Below are 16,509 nucleotides of genomic sequence, written 5' to 3'. Positions count from 1 at the left end.
CAAGAAAGATTTCTTGATAACAGAGTAAGAAAAAAACATCCTGTGATGGGGATGTTCTTTGTAGAATATTTTGATCTCCAATTTAATTTTATGTCTGAATTTATAATCAGAAAAGGTCTTGTTTCCTTACGGTTTCATCAAACTAAATTAAATTGTATTGCTTAGATGGTATAAATATGTGCACAAAGTTGATTTCTTGAACACTGTATAGTGGCCAGTTGGCTAATTGTAACTCTAAATGACATCAAAATATGAAGTTTTGTTTTTATTTATATTGTTCTCTAAATACCAGGGTGAGTATGATGTTTCTGATAAGTACATAAAGAAAACATGAACTTATAACTGGAGCAATAGGGCAAGGCTACATCTTTATTACTTAACTCTCCAGTTGTAAAAACAAGTACTACTGTTGACAACTCAAGACACCTCTCCATGGGTGCCTCCGTAATTGTCATAAATTTAAATTTATTGTAATGTTTTAGACCTGTTTGAACTATAGTACACAGCCCATTATAACCATGTTTGAATTGTATTTATCAATCTTTTTCTTTTTTTTTTTTTTTTTAAAGACAGGGTTTCACTCTGTTGCCCAGGCTGGAGTGCAGTGGCAGGATCTCAGCTCACTGCAGCCTCAACCTCCTGGGCTCAAGCGATTCTCCCACCTCAGCCTCACAAGTAGCTGGAACTGCAGTCACATGCCACCATTCCTGGCTAGTATTTTTTGTATTTTTTCACAGAGACAGATTTTTGCCATGTTGCTGGTCTCAAACTCTTGAGGTCAAGTGTTCGGCCCACCTCAGCTTCCCAAAGTGAGGGGTTATAGGCATGTGGCACTACACCCGGAAGACAATAAAATATTTTTTAAAAGTGAATTATTTGTGAGGGAGATATCTATTAGAAAGCTTTTTGAACTATTCACGGAATAAGTTTCAATTTTCTATTTTTTTCTACTTGTTTAATATTGAATAAAAATGTATTTATTCTTCTCCTGATATCAATCAACTTGGACTCCTACATTTTCTTTGCTAATGATTGATTCTTTTTTGGAATGATGTGATTACTTTTGTGACATTGTCACTTAAACAATTACTAAGAAAGAGTTAAAATATGTGACCTCGGGTAGACTCTTAATGTTCATATTTAATGAAAACATGCATAACCAGTTCTTCCTCCCCAAAAATATGTAAAATTACAAATGAAAATGGCATGATGACGTTAAAATGAGCAGCTTTGTATATTTTCTGCCTTGTTACTAAACAGCAGAGTTAAAGGAGGTCTCCTTCTTATCAAGTTAACAGAATTTAAATAAATAATCTATATAGATAATTCTTATAAATTATTTGTTAATGTAAATCAGGGTTTTAGACCTGTAGTAAGCTGTGATGCTATGATATAACATCCTGCATGATGTTATTCATTTTTACATCTTAATGAAGTATCATCTTCATTAGAATATTTGAATATAGAAATGTTTCTTTTTCATTTTTAGAAATAACTTTCTTAATAGTGGCTCATATGGCTTTTAGGATGTGTATTATGTGTGAATACATACAAAAATTCTAATAAAATATCCTAACAGCAGTTAGGATACTTCTAGCCACAGGTAAGAAAAGACCCCAATCATAGCTTAAATATTGTTTATTGTCTCATATAATAAGATGTCCATAGTTGGCACAGTTTCAGGGTTAATTCAAGGGCTCAGTGGCATCATCACCAGGTTGGTTAAATCTTTTATTTTTTCCTGTCATCCTCAGCCTGTGAACTTTAGACAGTAGGCCTGTTCCAGCATCACCTCCTCACATAGTTGTGTCCAGATATAGAAAAGGGAAGTTTCTCCACAACCATCTCTTTGCAAGTGCAACTTCTCCATTATTGGTCAGAGTCAGATCCCATGATTCTGTTTAGAACAGTCACTAGCCTAGAGGAAATGAGGCAACCATTAATTATATTCAACTGTGATCCAGAGCTGGGGACATGTTTGACCTTCATGAAGGTCATGGTCAGTTTGAGGTGAGAGAATAAAATCAAGGTTCTGCTTAAAGAGTATGCTGAGTGTAGGATGATAGTTTGGTTGGTAATAAAAGTATGTCTGCCAAATAGCAATTCAGAATATTTTCTAGAATCTACTAAACAAAACTTTATTTTGTTTTAAGCACACAGTTAAAAAATATTAGTCTAAACTAGAAGTACAAGTTTCATGGGTAAAATCTTTTGGGATGAAGTAGCAGTTAACCTTTTGGTCTTTTATGAATACTCCACTTATTGCAAGAGAGTTATAGTACATTGGCACTTTACTAACAGAAAACTGAAATCTCGAAAAAATTGCCCTTCCCACAATGTTATTACACCAATAATTTAGATATTGTGTATAAGAATTTGCCAGAACTTTCACATTTTATCTTCTAATACCTCCTTTTCTTATTATTCCCCACTGTGTTCCATTTCTGCCCTCTCTCAAGTGTTATTTCCTGCTTAACTTTTGACTTTTTAAATGCAAGATTTTAATAATTTAACAAGCATTTTAGCTGATAATTTTCACTGCAGGAGCTGTGAACTGTAATGCAAGAGTAAATATCAGTCTAAGAGCTAGGATACCTAAGAAGTGCCAAAATTATTTTGTTATATTGGAAGTTGTAAATAGGAGGATAGAGGCCTGAATTAATTTTATTTATTTATTTATTTATTTATTTATTTATTTGGACAAGATATTGCCCTGTCTCCAGACTAGAGTGCAGTGGCAATTATATCTCCCTGCCACCTCCAAATCCTGGGCATAGGCAGTTCTCCCACCTCAGCCTCCTAAGTAATACAGGCACATAACACCATGCCTGGCTAATTTTTTGTGATTTTTGTAGAGGTGGAGTCTTGCTGTGTTGCCCAGGCTGGCCTTGAACTCCTGGCCCAAGCAGTCCTCTCACCTCAGCCTCCCAAAGGTGTGGGATTACAGATGTGAACCACTTAGCTTGGCCATGGCCTAAATCTTATTACACAAAATGAAATGTCAGCAAGTTGACAATAATAAAAGCATACTCTAAATTATTGCTGAAGTTTATATTGTTATAGACATTGATATTTAAATAGTTATAAATTAAAGGCATTAAGCCATATATGCTGCTTTTAAAGGGTGCACAAAGATTCTAAGCCTCCTTTTAAAGAATTATTACAGTCTACAAAATTTTAAAATTTTCATTTTCATTGATCAGTGTATTAAATATAATGCCAATTATTTATTTTAGGCCATTGATGTAATGCAATGCAGTTGCATTGATGGAATTCACTGTATCTTAGTAAAATGGAGAGACAAGATGAAATAAGCACACATATATCTTCTATTATGGAGTAGAACTGAGGCTAAACTGTGTAGTGTTTGGATATTACTAAATGCTTAGGTAAAGTGTGTGTGTGTGTGTGTGTATGCACATACATGCACAAGTATATTTTTCTCCCCATATTCTATTTCTGCCTGGGTTACGACATTCATTCTGAAATGTCTAACACCAAAAACATTATTGTTATGATCTCTCCAAATATGAAAAACAAGTAAAAGAAGCTAAAGAACAAAAGTGGGGAATTTACCTATATAATAATTGAGTTTATATTAAGAGTTTATTTTATGGAATTAGAAATGAGTTTGTGATAGACTGGATGCCATGTTTTATATGTATCTTTTTAAAACTTGTTTGTAAACAGGTTTGAAAACTTGATCCATCATGCAGTAGAGTCACGTATTCATTAATCTTTTTGCATGTTCAATGAAATACTTTCTATTGAACTAGTTTCCTGTTATGTATATGTGGTATCGGTGTATTTGGATATAGACAAATTGAATTTCACAGTGTGTTTTAAGTATTTAAATTCTTCTTTTTACTTTTGAAAACAATTAGCAAATCAGTATACAAATACTAGTAAAATGTGTTCAAAGATAATGTGGACAAATACAAATATTGAAATTTTTCATTACTTTTACTTCTGCATCTTTTGCATAGGAAGTATGAAAAGGCAGTATGTAGTGGTTGTTTCACTTCTTTGGATGTAGGTACTCAACTGTCTAAGATATTAAACTGTTAGATATATGGCTGGAAACTCCTATCTGTGAGTCAGAGTTTTCTTCAGGCTGGTAAAATGTAACTGTCTTCCATGCTAGGTTCGGCGTGATCTGGAAAAAGGCACATTCTTTATTGCCAGCCCACTGAATTTCTGAATGATGACCTTGCAGCCCATACAAAGTCCTTCATGCAAGCCTCGACTGGCTGGATATGGGGTCTGTTTCTTGTCTCTTTTACCTTGGAATCAGCCCTGAGGGTTGACCTTACACATTTTTATCATTCTAGCTGAGAAAGAAGGAAGTCAGGTAAGAAGATAGGAAATGCCCTTCCCAAATAGGCAAAGAAGGCACCAGCTCTCTTTGCTGTGTTTGCATTTCCCTAGCTTTCCTCCTCATCTTGTTTAGCTTTCCTTCTTGGAGGCATTCTTTAAGTAGGACATGAGTTCCTTGAGGATCCAGAGAAGAATAGTTGCTTTTAGTTCTTGTACTAAAAATCAAGAGTGGGTTAATTCTAAGTGGCCCATTTTGATAGAGATCCTTAATTTCCTTCTCAAGATTTGTGTGAGCATTGTTTGTGACCAGAGACCTTTATCTTGAGGATATACATGGATTCAGGATAGATAGTCTTAACATAAGTGAATGCCAATTTAGAAGTAGCACAGAATCCCTAAATGACCCCCCTCAGGTATAATAATGTTTTTAATTAAATTTTCAATCAATTGAAATAACAATTTAGAAAATAATGGTTTAGATAAACTCCTATCCAGGTTTTCTTTAGGGTACAATGAGAGAAAGAGAAAGAAATCTCAGATCATCAAAGATATCCTTAATAAAGTTAAGAAAACACACTAAGACTACTGTAATTCAATGATGTATAGTAGTAAATGGTCACTGGCAGTATTCTAGTTAATTTGTTTTCTTCTGCATATTGTAAGTGGGCAGTGTAATTAATCAAAGCAATCAATCAATGCTAACTTAATTTGTATTTTTTAGGTATTTCCAAAACAATCTAACATAAACCTTGCCTCAAATTTATTATTCTTGGGGTAAAGTAAGGATGAAAGATAATGCAATGTAGCAGGCTGTGATGAGCTGTACACTAAGAGTCTAAAAATCACCTGGGTTCATTTTTAGTTTCAGTACCCAAAACCCAGTGACTTTAATCCAATGACTTTAATACAATCTTTCCACTGAGTATAATCAAATATGTTTCATATGTAAACAGAGTTGGACCTAGTGATTTCTAAAATCACTAAAATCACTAAAATATAACACTATAGAAAAGCACTCAGTTTAGACTAATATAAAGACAGAATCAGAAAAGTGCTTAGAAATGGTACTACAGCTAGAGCAGGGTTGACTTCAAGTGAGAGTTACTCAATGGCATTTTCTTTCTTTTTTTTTTTTTTTTTTGGAGACGGAATCTCGCTCTGTCGCTCAGGCTGGAGTGCAGTGGCGTGATTTTGGCTCACTGCAAGCTTCACCTCCTGGGTTCACACCATTCTCCTGCCTCAGCCTCCCAAGTAGCTGGGACTACAGGTGTCTGCCACCGTGCCCGGCTAATTTTTTGTATTTTTAATAGAGATGGGGTTTCACCTTGTTAGCCAGGATGGTTTCGATCTTCTGACCTTATGATCTGCCTGCCTCGGCCTCCCAAAGTGCTGGGATTACAGGCGTGAGCCACCGTGCCCGGCCTGAGTGACATTTTCTAAGTTAAATTTTTGAACCTGAAAGGTGCAGATGTCAAATAATACAGTCACAACTCAATTAAACTTGTGCTTAAAATTGTTTTAAAGAAATATATTTCAGAATTTACTGTCACTTACTTTTAGTCAAAAGATTGACATAGAATACAATGTAAGCATTTTTAAGAAAGGCTAACAATCCCTATCAACATGCAGTTGTCTATAATTACTTTATAAGTGTTATGGGTGATACATATTAACCTTCTATACCTGATGATATATATATCATCCAGGTGATATATATAAACCTGGATGTTTATATATTAAGGACAGTAATCTTAACTGTTTCAAAGTATGTTTTTGAAATCTTTCTTAGGTTGTCTTATACTTAGAACATTAAATGTAAGTTTAAGAATAATTACCTAAATATTGTACTTTTTCTTCACATAAGGTAGATTCTGTGATGAGCTGTATTTTTGTTATTTTTACTTTTTGGCACTAGGGAGAGAATTGTCTTAAGATTTTGAAGTCTTGGAGAAATTTGTTTATCTTAAAATACTTTGGTCAGAGCGTTCTTTGATTAGAATTATGAATAACTACACAAAGCTTAAAGTTAGATAATGAATGCCAAGCTTAGCGGACTCAATTTTCAACTTAAAGAATTGATTTTCTTGACAATGTATTGTTTTAGTTGTGGAATAATGAAATTGCAGGATACTTAGGACTTGGGAGACTTACTATTATAGATACAGTCATACTTCCGATTTATTGCCTGTTTGCATCCAGAGGCAGTAATAAAACAGGAGTTCAATAAAGGGAGTGTATTAGTCCATTTTCATGCTGCTGATAAAGACGTACCTGAGACTAGGAAGTAAAAAGAGATTTAATGGACTTACAGTTTCACGTGGCCGGGGAGGCCTCACTATCGTGGCAGAAGGCAAGCAGGAGTAAGTCACGTCTTTACATGGATGGCAGCAGGCAAAGAGACAGAGAGCATTATGTAAGGAAACTCTTGCTTTTTTTTTTTTTTTTTTGAGACTGAGGCTCGCTGTGTCCCTGGCTGGAGTGCAGTGGTGCGATGTTGGCTTACTGTAACCTCTGCCTCCTGGGTTCAAGCGATTCTCCTTCCTCAGCCTCCCAAGTAGCTGAGATTACAGGCACATGCCAGCATGCCCCACTAATGTTGTATTTTTAGTAGAGACAGGGTTTCACCATGTTGGCCAGGCTGGTCTCAGACTCCTGACTCCAGGCGATCCACTGCCTCAGCCTCCCAAAGTAACTCCCATTTTTTAAACCATCAGATCTTGTGAGAGTTATTGCTTATCATGAGAACAACACAGGAAAGACCTGCCTCCATGATTCAGTTATCTCCCGCTGGGTCCCTCCCACAACACGTGGGAATTGTGGGAGCTACAAGATGAGATTTGGGTGGGAACACAGAGCCAAACCATATCAGGGAGTCACATAGATATTTTGATTTTCCAGTGCAGACAAAAGTTATATTTGCACCACCCTATAGGCTATTCATTATACAGTAGCATTATATCTAAACAACAATGTACATACCTTAAGTAAAAAAAAAACACTTTATTGCAAAAAATCTTAACAATCATCTAAGTCTTTAGCAAGTAGTAACCTTTTTGCTGTTAGAGGGTATTGCCTCAGTGTTAATGGCTGCTGACTGTTCAAAGTGGTGGTTGAAGAAATTTGGGGCGGCTGTGGCAGTTTCCTAAACTAAGACAACAATGAAGTTTGCTGCATCAATTGACTCTTCCTTTCACAAAACATTTCTCTGTAGCATGTCATGCCGTTTTACAACATTTCACCTACAGTAAAACTTTTTTCAAAATTGGAATCAACCCTCTCAATACCTGTTGTTGCTTTATCAACTAGCTTTATGTAATATTCAAATCCTGTGTTGTCATTTTAACAGTATAACAGAACATCTCCGTCAGGAGCAGATTCCATCTCAAGAAATCACTTTCTTTGCTCATCCATAAAAATAACTCCTCATCCATTCAGGTTTTATTATAATTTTGCAGCAATTCACTCACATCTTCAGGCTCCACTTCTAAATTTCTTTCTCTTGCTGTTTTCACATCTCTTGTTATTTCCACCACATCTTCTTCCACTGCACTGTTGAACCCCTTAGAGTCATCCATGAGAGTGGAAACAGCTTCTTTCGAGATCCATCTGAGGAATCACTATCTCTGGACAGCCATACCCTAAATAAATGGATTCCTTAAATAATAAGACTTGAAACCTCAAATTACTTCTTGATTCATGGGCTTCAGAATGGTTGTTGTGTTAGCAGGCATGAAAACAGCATTAATATCCTTGTACATCTACATCAGAACTTTTGGGTGAGCAGGCGCGTTATCAGTGAGCAGTAATATTTTGAAAGGAATCTTTTTTTCTTTCTGAGTAGTGGGTTTAAAATCTTCAGTAAACCATGCTGTAAAAATAGATATACTGTCACCCAGGCTTTGTTGTTCTATTTCTAGAACACAAGCAGAGATTTAACATAATTCTTAATGGATCTAGTATTTTCAGAAAGGTAAATGAGCATTGATTTTAACTTCAGTTCCCCAGTGGTATTAGTCCCTAACAAGAGAGTCTACTCATCCAGTGTATCTTTGAAGCTAGGCTTTGACTCTTCCTCTCTAGCTATGAAAGTTCTAGATGACACCTTGCAACTGAAGACTGTTTCACCTACATTGACGATCTGTTGTTTAGTGTAGCCACCTTCATCTGTCAGCTTAGCTTATCTTCTGGATAGCTTGCCACAGCTTCACTTTGTCCTTTTTTGTTATGGAGACAGCTTCTTTTCTTGAACGTCATGAACCAACCTCTGCTGGCTTCCAGCTTTTCTGCAGCTTACTCATCTCTCTCACCCTTCACAGAATTGAAAAAAGGGTTTTTCTGTGGATTCGATTTTGGCTTAAGAGAATGTTTGTGGTTGGTCTGATTTTTCTGTCCAGAGCACTAAAACTTTATTTAGCTCAGCAACAGAAAGTTGTATCCTTGAAAGTCACCCTGGTAATTAATATATGATCAGAAAAGTAATTGACAATTTTACTTTGTAGGTTCCTGGGGGCTTTGAAAGAACTATGTTTATTTCAGGAAAGGAACAATAGTATGTTATTATTTGAAATGAAAACAGTAAAAATCTGCACTTTCTATTTAGTAGCCAGAAAATGTCCATAAATCCTGTTTTAGGGCACTGGAATTTGGAGTAAATGACCCATTGTTTGTATAAAGATTTAAACAAAGACTGATCAGCAGCTTTATTCTTTATTATTAATGTCCTGTGCTTGTTAGTAAAACCCAATTGCTTGGGTTTTTGTATCCCTGGAGAATTTATTTTTGTTTTCTGTGTCACTGTTAGGCTTCTTACTAAAGAGGGATTCAAGTAAGAAAATAACTTAAGAGAAGCAACAAGAATTGAAATCTATAAAGCTTTGTTTTCTCAACTTGGCACAACTGCATCTGCCTTTGCAGTCTGGGATTGGATGATTGATTTTATATCTTGGAAGCTCATTTTTATATGAGTGTGAAATGAGTCTTTCAAAATATACTTTGTGAAGATAACATTAATTAGTTACTGTCATCAACCAACAGGGACAAACCTCTCTTTTTTGTGATTTCTACAGGAGGATTGATTTAACTGTTAAATTTTGTCATGTTTTTCAAAGAGCAATAAAGAATCCCCCAGGAGGAAGAACGAGAAAAGAAGCAGCTCATTTTTGAGGCTATGCTATGTACAAAACACCTTATAAGGCAACTGACAGTACCTACCTTTCAGACAAATTATCTGAGTCACAGAGAAGTTACATAAATTAGTCGTGATCACATAGCAAATGGTTGAAAAGATTTAAAGTCAAACACGTTTCCATTATTTAGGACCTATAAAGTGTCAAGCATCATGGTAGTCTTTGGACATATAAAGTCAACACAGGGCTATGTGGCAGGAGTTACTTCTAGGTAAAAGTCATTGTTCTCTAATTCTAAAACTCTAGCCCTGTTAGTGTATTATAGAATGGTATTGGAAATGGAGCTTATAGACTATATAAAGAATCTGTAACAGAGGACATGGAAGCAGGGAAGTTTTTTTAATGTTAGACCAATTATTTGTATTACATCTGAAATGCCCCAAAATCTGAAACTTTTTGAGTGTCAACATGAAGCTCAAAGGAAATTCTCATTGGAGTATTTTGCATTTTGCATTTTCTGATTAGAGATGCTCAACCGCTAAGTATATATAATGCAAATATTACAAAATCTGAAAAAATTCAAAATCTAAAATACTTCTGGTCCCAACCATTTTGGGTAAGGGCCACTCAGCCTGTATCACTGTCAGTTCTGTACTGGGAAGCCATACGTGTTTTTGAACAAAGGAATTATGTTATTTAGATTGACTATGTTAATTTTAGTTTTTAATAAAAATTTACAATTTTCTGGTGAATTTTATCCCTAGTAAAATTTAGTCTGTGATATTTTGCTTACATTCTACTTTGCTAAACCATTTCCTTATTCCTAAGCACGGAATGATTGGCTCTGATGACTGGACTTCACTGCTCCTTGCTCTCACCCTCCTCAGCAAATTTCAGTTTTACCTCCTCTCCTCTCACAGTTTTAATTCCTAGATCTAAATTACAGATAGCCATCTGTCTACCCCCCACTCATGCACCTATTTACTAATTTCACAAATATTTTTAAGCGCTTTCTATGTGCCAGGCCCTGAGTGCACAAATATTCGTTAAGTGCTTTCCATGTGCCATGCCTTGGGGCATGGTGGTAAGTAAGGCAAACCTAGTCCTATACCTAGGGAACTTACCTTCTAATTGAGGAGGCAAACAAGAAACAGCTAATTAGTCTAATTGCTTCATTATATGTGCTAGGAGAGACAAGGATAGCACGTTAGGAGAGCATATTACAAAAGGGGTGAGAATAGGGAATTATCCTAGCAGGGTAGATCAGGGGGATGACATTTGTGCTGAGACCTAAAGAGCGAATAGAGTTAATCAAGCAAAAAAATGTGGGATGCAGGTTGCCGGGGAGAGGTTGGGTGTCAGCTGGGGTCACCAAAGGGATGAACTCAGAAGAGGAAGTATATTTTGTTTTATTTCCCATCTGAATTTTCTAGCACCATAGTGTCTGCACATTTAGATTTTATTAAATAAAAATGTAAAGTAGTATATTTCGCTTCACTTCCTGATTGCACCTTCCTAGAATATTGGAATTTATATTTTAACTACCACAGTGCCTCGAATAATCCTTTGCATAGAAGATTTTCTCTACTGGTACTTGATTTAATATACTAACATTTTTTGCTAGATTTGGAATGGAGTCGGTAAAGAAGAAAGAATTTTTTTATAAAAATAACTTACATAGTCATTACCCTATTATAATTTCACGATTGACTTATAATTATTTAGTTATGGTCATTTGAATGTGCTACTTAAAATTTGTCATGAGTAATTTTTAGATTAAAGGAGAGTAATGTTGAAAATGAAACTACTTGTATACTTAGAAAGGTGATTACAGTTGACAGTATTTTATTGTACATTTTAAAATAACTAAGAGCGTAAAATTGGATTGTTTCCATAACACTGAGAAAGGATAAATGCTTCAGGTCATGGAAACCCCATTTTCTCTATTATATATAATAATGTGATTATTAAGCATTGTATGCCTGTATCAAAATATCTCATGTACCTCATAAATATATACACTTATTATTTACCCACAAAATTAAAAATTAAAAAAAGAAAAAGGAAAACAGAAAGGTGTGTAGAAGCTATATCACTTAGTGGTGTCAAAATTTTTAATTTGAGATGTTTGGATAGATGGACCACTCTTTTTCAGGTTGTATTGTTTTTGGCTGTTGAAAAGCAGAATGCAGATAGATTCATTTTATTAACTGTAGAGTTCTTATACTTTTGAAAGAGAACAAGTTATTGTGCTTTAGAATTGTATTGACTTTTTTTTTGTTTTGATGGTGTCTTAACGAATAAAAATAATCTCATTAGCAACAAGAAAAATTCCTAGATTTCGTAGCTTTAATAAAGATAACTCTTATCTCACCAGGTAGTATGAAAAATAACATACAGTTTTAAGATTCCAGGGTTCTCACCAGAAGCTCTATATTATGAAGAAGAGACTGTTGTTATAATTTTCTATATAAAGAAGAATCAAGCAGGGAAATTAAGGAGAAATCCAAGCAACCAAGACCTTTAACAGTGTCCACAATGACTGAACTTTTCATAGGCTTTCTCAAACTTTTTCATTTTCGTGCAATATATAAACCCTGCCCCTGCAGTCATGTGTATTTACCTATGACTTAATTTTCTCATCTGTCAAATGGGGTACTAAATAGTACCTGTTTCAGAGTGTATTGGAAGATTAAGTAATTTGAAGTTTAGAAGATGTCTAATACGCAGTGAGTACACAATTAATATTAGCTATTGTTTGCTCAGTAGTCCAAATGATCAAGTAACTTTTTTCAATAAGGAAACACATCTTTTTGAACCTTTCGTAAACAAGTTCTTTAGTTGTTTTTACATAACTAAACAAACACTTATTTGGGTTAATTTGGTTTCTTTAAGGAGAACCTTGAAGAACTTTTCCCCAACATTTTATAATTTAAAATATTGTGAGAAAGTGATGAGAAATAGATGCTTTTCCATTAAGTTTATAAAGGACATAGGGAAACTTTATATGCACACTCAGGTCATTATTTTGTTTTGTTTGTGGTTTTTCAATACAAGAAAGTATTTGCTTTTGATTCTTTTTCTGTTCCAACTCATGTTTTCTTCCTCAGGAGCAGCTGTCATTCTTAGGTACAATCTCCTTTTTTTGTGTACTCTATTAACTTCTCTTCCGTCTCAGAGTAATTGGTTCCTCAGCATTTTATTGATGATATGGAACAGCTTTTGAAATAATTTCTTCATGTTTCTGTGCAAAATCATTCTTTTTTTCCCCCCCAGCAGGGTTTTGCTCTGTCACCCAGGCTGGAGTGCAGTGGTACAACCTAGGCTCACTGCAGCCTCTGCCTCCCGGGTTCAGATTACAGGCATGAAGCACCACACCTGACTAATTTTTGTATTTTTATTAGTAACGGGGTTTCACCATGTTGGCCAGGCTGGTCTCAAACTCTTGACCTCAAGTGATCTGCCCACCTCAGCCTCCCAAAGTGCTGGGATTACAGGCGTGAGCCACCGCGCCCGGCCTTAAATCACTTTTGAGGTAGATGTTTTTCTTTCTGATATGTCAGGACAAAATTACCTTTTCTTGTGCTGCAGCATTTTTTTCATAGTCTTCATATATTTATTTTACTATTACCTTGCTTGAATGAAGAAACATCTGGTGAGACTAGGTTTTTACTGGCAGATAAGATGTGTGGACTTTCTTCTAATGGCTCAACTTCCACATGAGTGATGGTCATATTCCCTTTCCACCTCTGTAACTAGAAGGAAGGTTGATAAGCTTAGATTCAGCCCAGTTCTCAGTGGCTAGCATCATATGAAATGAAGTCAGGGTGCCTTTAATCTCTATTGCCTCTGATTGTTATTGTGTTCCACATGGTGACATCATAGACATCTACAAATTCCACCATATGCAGTTACCAGGGTCATCCCTGAATACACCCTGTTCATAACAGTTAACTTGCGGGTGTACCTCCTGCACTGCAGGCTTAACAGCTGCCATCGCCGTTTCTTTCTTCTTTCACTCATCAATTGTTTTTGCTTTTTTTTCCTGTTAATTGCAATATCTGAATAGCCATACACATAAGAGGTTGTGAATAGTACTGTGGCCATTTAAAAGTAATGTTTAAAGTAGGGAAATAGGCCAGATCTGGTAGCTTGTGCTTGTAATCCCAGCATTTTGGGAGGCCAGGGTGGGCACGTTGCTTGAGTCCAGGAGTTAGAGACATGCCTGGACACCATGGCAAAAACCCTTCTCTACAAAAAATACAAAAATTAGCTGAGCATCATGAGGTGAGCCTGTAGTCCTAGCTACACAAGAGGCTGAGGTGGGAGGATGGTTTGAGTCCCATAGGTAGAGGTTGCAGTGAGCTGAGATTGCGCCACTGCACACAAACCTAGGCAACATAGTGAAACTCTGTATTTAAAGAAAAAAATTTAAAAAAGGGAAAATGTATTTAGTCTTTTATAAATCCAGTGTTTTTGGCTAAGAGGCAATTGAAGGGAAGATGTTAAACATCTTCCTTCCTTTTTCTCAGGTGTGTTGGCTTTTTTGTTTCTTGAGCTAAATCATAGGTAGGCTACTGATTGATTTTTTATTTCAATTTCATTGACTTTGTTATTTGTAGAAATTCTTGGCAAAGCGTATAAGGACTGTTTTGCTAGTAATAGGTTTCAGTTATATTTGAGTTTTCATCATTTTCGGGGACTATCTTAGAAATCACTTTATACTTAAGCCTCTCAAAGGAGAGGCTTAAGTTGGAGTGCTCAAAACTAGCTATTTAATAAATGGTTAAACTATTCAAATAAATGTTACAGAGCTGATGATCTATAATATTTTTCCTTCTTAATTCTATGAAAAAGGTAATTTTATGGTGTCTATTAAATTTTTCCTTTTGTATTATGGTTAAGACAATTTATTAACTGTATAATACACAGCTATACTTTATCATCTGTGACATTTTGTGAACATCCCATAAGTTAATGTCACATATCAGAGATAATGTTCAAAGCTGTTTATTTTCTAGAAAATACTTTATGTCTAGTATTTGACCATGCCACACTGCCATCAGTATTGTAAGTCTCCTGAGAGCTACTGCTGCACATGATGATATACGCGTATGACACAATAAACACCAGATCATAGTTGTAATTCATGGATGAGGTTGGGCTTTCAGTGTTTTGAGCAGGAAAGACTTGATAGTTTCAGACAATTTAGTGAGTAAGGAGACGATCTTCTGGAGCACTGGGATGTAAGTCATCTTTGAATTACTTTGTATAGAGGACTGTCATTTACTCAAAGCTGATATTTTTCATTTCTTTTAAAAGGCAGGACCTGTCAATTAAATTCTTCCAGCAAATGTTGTGAATTGCAAGATAAGTCCAAGGACTGTTCTGGCAGGGATCTTGGGATTGAAACAGTGAACACATTAGCCCTGGTGCCATGTTCATGGACCTTCGAGCCGTTATTTTACATTGAAGAGATTGCATTACATAGTGTCACAACTTTTACCAAACCATATCCTTTTGTGCTATTATTCAGTACATATTTTTTCTTACATTGGGCAAGGAATTTTTTCTTAAATGAATAGATTTCAAAAAAGTTACAGGAAATGTCTATGGGAACAAAATGTGATTTATGTATACTGAATATTTATTAATTATCAACAACTATTAAGATGAAGAACATGCCCTTTTATGTAGTGCTCGAAATCATATTAAGAACCATTAATGGTACAACTACCACACTTTCAGAAACAGTGGTTCAGAATCATTCTGGAACCAAATACCCGGAAGGAGATTGTCTATCACTATAACTTCAGGAATTTGGGAGTAAGGGGTGGGCACTATTCTCAAACTGTTCTTCCTGAAACCTGTCCCTAGTGAGCTCCTAAGATTGATGAGTAAAAAGGAATTGAAAAACACTAGTCTTGCAAGTGGGGTTTGTAATAAATAATATATTTTTTGTGTCTTTTGTAATCTCATTATACATTTAGCATTATATATGAGCATTCTTCTTATTGTTTTAGTTTGAGACAGGGTCTTTCTCTGTAGTCCCGGCAGTGGTGCAGTCACAGCATACTGCAGCCTAAAATTTCTGGGCTCAGGCGATCCTTCTGCCCTCAGTCTCCTGAGTAGCTGAGACTACAGGTGTACAACACCACACCTAGATATTTTATTCATTTACAGTAGAGATTAGGTCTCACTGTGTTGCCCAGACTGGTCTTGAACTCATGGGCTCAAGTGATTCTCCCACCTTGGCCTCCCAAGTGGTGGGATTATAGGCATGAGCCATCGCACCTGGCTGACAATCTTCCAATGTAAAAACTTTTAACAAGAGACTATGAATACAAATAAATTTTTAATTTCCTAGCAATCCTAGAACAGTTGTGTACTTAAATGTCTATTTGGTACAGAAGCATTTCTTATCAAAGTCAAGTCATTTGAGATTATTCAGCAGAATTAGCATGGAATGTTGGAATATATAATAAGACATATTTTGTGAGCTTAAGTAATTTCCAATCTGGTTAAAGAGATGAAACTTAAAAACATACTTTAATTAAAGAACCATGAAGGCCTATAAGCTTAAGTTGCGAAGTGTGTGAGTCTGAAGGATGTGCATCAGGCATTCAGATGGGATGAGAGGAGTGTGTACTAAGGGTCCGGGGCCGTTGGGCAAGAAGTCAGACTCTGACACTTTGAAGCCTTGAGTCAATGGCGTGTTCCAATTGGAGTGCATCAAAGCAATACCACCAATAATGTTTGCTAATGTATGTGCTAGAAAAAATAAATTCTTAATCAGTTTTTTTTTAGATTTGAAGATTTCGTCTTGTTTGACTGTCTTCTGTGCCATAGCATCATTGCTTGGATTTCTCAGAAATCCATATCTTTGCCATATTGTTTGAAATTGGGCTTATGTACACATACACACATACATTTAAGTATATTATATTAGCATATATTAAATGACAAGCACACTAAAGGACAGCAGCTGTGACTGTCATGGTTTAATCAGAGTGTGCAAAGCTGGTATTTTTAATCCATCATGGTAAATAAGAGTTTTAGTCATCTT

At 35.6% G+C, this 16,509-nt stretch overlaps 1 protein-coding gene and 1 long non-coding RNA gene across 4 annotated transcripts in view; one reads left to right on the top strand and one right to left on the bottom strand.

The window, feature by feature from the left end:
- PDGFC (platelet derived growth factor C) overlaps window positions 1-16,509 on the top strand; it is a 216,389-nt gene that overhangs the window by 89,785 nt on the left and 110,095 nt on the right. The gene's annotated exons all lie outside the window — the stretch shown is intronic.
- On the bottom strand, window positions 1,624-13,279 carry LOC129059120 (uncharacterized). The gene is made up of 2 exons (XR_008524833.1): window positions 13,075-13,279; window positions 1,624-1,918 (listed from the first exon to the last, which is right to left on the bottom strand). It is a non-coding gene; the product is annotated as an uncharacterized LOC129059120 (long non-coding RNA).

Source organism: Pongo abelii, chromosome 3 (genome assembly GCF_028885655.2).
Source record: "Pongo abelii isolate AG06213 chromosome 3, NHGRI_mPonAbe1-v2.0_pri, whole genome shotgun sequence".
NCBI classification, from domain to species: domain Eukaryota; kingdom Metazoa; phylum Chordata; class Mammalia; order Primates; family Hominidae; genus Pongo; species Pongo abelii.
This window is presented reverse-complemented; position numbering and strand designations above follow the sequence as displayed.